The sequence below is a fragment of the Alligator sinensis genome, unplaced genomic scaffold, assembly GCF_000455745.1.
Source record: "Alligator sinensis unplaced genomic scaffold, ASM45574v1 scaffold86_1, whole genome shotgun sequence".
NCBI lineage: Eukaryota > Metazoa > Chordata > Crocodylia > Alligatoridae > Alligator > Alligator sinensis.
In genome coordinates this window covers 1,085,392-1,088,454 of record NW_005841971.1, presented here as the reverse complement: position 1 = coordinate 1,088,454, position 3,063 = coordinate 1,085,392, and the positions used below count along the sequence as shown (strand labels likewise).

At 38.3% G+C, this 3,063-nt stretch overlaps 1 protein-coding gene across 1 annotated transcript in view; it reads right to left on the bottom strand.

The window, feature by feature from the left end:
- Positions 1 to 175, bottom strand: part of FKBP9 (FK506 binding protein 9) — a 30,716-nt gene extending 30,541 nt beyond the window's left edge. Inside the window, exon 1 of the mRNA XM_025200588.1 lies at positions 151 to 175. The gene's annotated coding sequence lies outside the window, so the exon portion shown is untranslated. The remainder of the gene's footprint in view (positions 1 to 150) is intronic.
- Positions 176 to 3,063: the final 2,888 nt, after the last annotated feature.

The window sequence follows — 3,063 nt, the reverse complement described above, 5'->3', positions numbered from 1 at the left end:
CCACAGCTCCATCCTGCGCCCTGCCCCAGCTGTGCAGCGCCTGCCCCTGCCCCAGCACCAGCCCTACTTCCTTCCTCACCACCAGGGCCTCGATCTGTCCCCACGACCCTTCCCTCCCCACCTCACCCCTTCTCCCCGCAACAGACTTACCAGCGGGACACTGTTCTCCAAGCTGTCGGGCTGCATATTGGCAATCAGATCGGTATTGGCCAATACAGCTTGTTAAAAATCGGCCTTTGGTATCAGCCCAAAAAATCTCTATCAGTGCTCCCCTAGATAGAAGATACACAGCCAAAAGCATTAGCCTTTGCAGTGAAACTTTAATAACATTAAATACAAATGCATACCTTTGTTTCCTTACTACAGTGGTTCTCAACCCTTTCAGACTCAAGACATCCCTCGGAAAATGCCAGCACTTAGTTTTCACTTGTTTTTTAACTACTGAAAAATAATAGAGCTAGTCTTCTGTTGCAAAGTACTCAGAAATATCACACAGGTCAGAATGTTTTCATACTCTGGAGTCCTAGTTGAAATCTCTGGGTCTATCTTGTGAATTATGTTTGCACACCAAACAGTTCTGCAGCACCCTGGTTGAGAATCACTGCTATGGTAATTCCTGTGAATTGATAGCAGTGAATTCAGTTTGTTTCAATTTGTTATCGTCAGGTCTTTTTTTGCAGATAAAAAGACCATATATTTTCCTCTACCAGATGCATTAGGAAGCTAAGCAGTAGGTGGGTATTGTTAGGAAAGTGATGTCAAGCTTTCTTTTCAGAGACAGTGTATATAACTTCCACTGTATACTAACCTTTCAAACAGCCCCAGGCATAGAATTCCTGAACTTCTTTTGAAATGCTCAAACGCTTTCTCTGTTCACACCACTTTTTTTTTTTTTTTGCTAGCCAGTAACTTTAAAATAAACAATGCTTGATACAAACCTTTTGCTTTCTATTGAACAAGCAGTATTTCTAAGCTTTCCTAAAGAAATGTACATTGGAAAATATCATTTAAATCAGCTCCTGGCAAATGTTACATCTACAAGCACCCACTGAAAGTTTTTAAATTAGCAAATGAATGATTCCGAGTAAGCAATAGCTTTACTATTATTTGCCAGCTGCCCACAAAGCACTGCAGGGCATGACTATTTTAAGAATTGATTTTAAAACAGCAAGAAACAGATTTCTATTGAATTTAGAGCAAGGGAACTGAGTAAAACAGTAAGAGATCAAAAAATCTTTTCATGACTCATCTTACTGGTGCCATAAAACAAATACCATGTGTAGAATTCCACAGCATATTTCACTTTACCAAAATTACTAGCAGATCATGGATATACCGAATAACTGACCTAAAAAATCCAAATTATTTTTGTGACCATGGAAATAAGCACATCAATATTTGAAGAAACAAAGTTAAATGAATTCTGATCTAAAAACAGAATATAACAACATGCTTTGCTAAGATATTTACAAGTTGTTTACAAAAAGTGATTAAAAGTCATTTAGGTGACAGTGTTAATTCTCACTTTGAAAAAAAGGTACAGTAAATAGGTTCCAAATTTCAAGAAAAGTTTCAGTACTTGAAGAGAAATCTAAATAAACCCAGTATTGGTTAGCCCACACAGGAGCTTTCTTCTTTTAGACTACAGAAGTCTTTTTATAAATTAATTTCAATTTAGTACTCTTTTGGAACTCTTTTCATTTATGTAGTTTTCACTGGCACTAATTTAAAGAACTTGCTAGCAGGTAGCAGTAGTGTAATATGCATCTTCCAGTAAAAAAAAAAAAAAAAAATCTAAGGATAATTTTGGTTAATTTTTTAATTCCTTTTAATTTTTAATTCCAGCTAACCTGAGAACTCATGTCATGAAAAAGGCCTTTCATAAAGATTTCCTCAAAAAAAATCTAAACAATAAAAAATCTCTTTGTTGTCCATAACTGCTACAGTCCTTGGATGCCTAATCATGCCTAAACATTTGAAAATTTCCCTAAAACAGTTCACTCATAAGTAGCAAAAATGTAAATCACCACAGACTGCCATTTAACACAGATGAGAAAACAAATGACAAGGTGAACAAATCTGCTTAGTTGCTACACCCTACTGCAATGCTATCGACTCTATTTTACATTGCATACGTACCTGGATAGGTTATTGCTTTTCATCAAAATTACTTATTAGTTATTTTAAAATAACACCTAGAAGCCCCAGTCATCTTTTGGGCTCTACCTTTGCAAACATGTAATAAGAGATTATAAATTCTCCAGGGCAGAACCAAACCATTATAGAGAATTCAATCCCCAGAAACTCCCTGAGGCCCTGCCCTTGTCCTGCAGTCAGCTCTACAGGGACAGGCCCTTGCTTTAACACTGAATAGCACATTTCAACCCTAGTGCATACTCGCCAAAGTGCACAAGTCTCCACGTGGAACTCGCTATAAGCATGAGACTTTTATACATTTGTGGATGCTGTACATGTCACCAATCTCCCTGATTATGTACATTTTTTTAAAATGAGCAGCAGGAACCCTGTCTTTGCTTGCCCTAAAATTACACCAAAGTCTTCTTTTATTCTTCCAGCAAAACAGCTGTTTTCAATGAGTACATTGTTTTACAGGCTGTTTTTTCCCTCCCCCAAAATACACATGAAGCAGGATCATTTGAACCTGCATTTATCATATTATATACTTTGTTCAGTGAACTGCTTTTAAAGTAGCCACTAAAGGCACCAGTTACAATCAGGCTGAGGGAGAGCCAAGTTTACTATCAGGAGCAGATATTTCCCGAAAGCTACAGGATTCCTCATGGTTCACGAAGCATAAAGAAGGTTGTCAGGACAACTTGAAAGAGAATTTGGTTTTCTTTCTTCTTTTGAGTTATGTCAGGCCAGGCCTCTCTCAGTCTGTTATCTGGTACTACGTAAACCAATACAGCCTGTTCCCTGGTTGGGTTGTTGGTGACTAAACCGGCACTCCCACCTGGGCTAGCCTGGGTAAAGAGGGTGTGTGGACACCCGGCAGAACTAAAAATAAGACCTGTCAAAAGGCAGATGAGCTCCCTGCAAGCC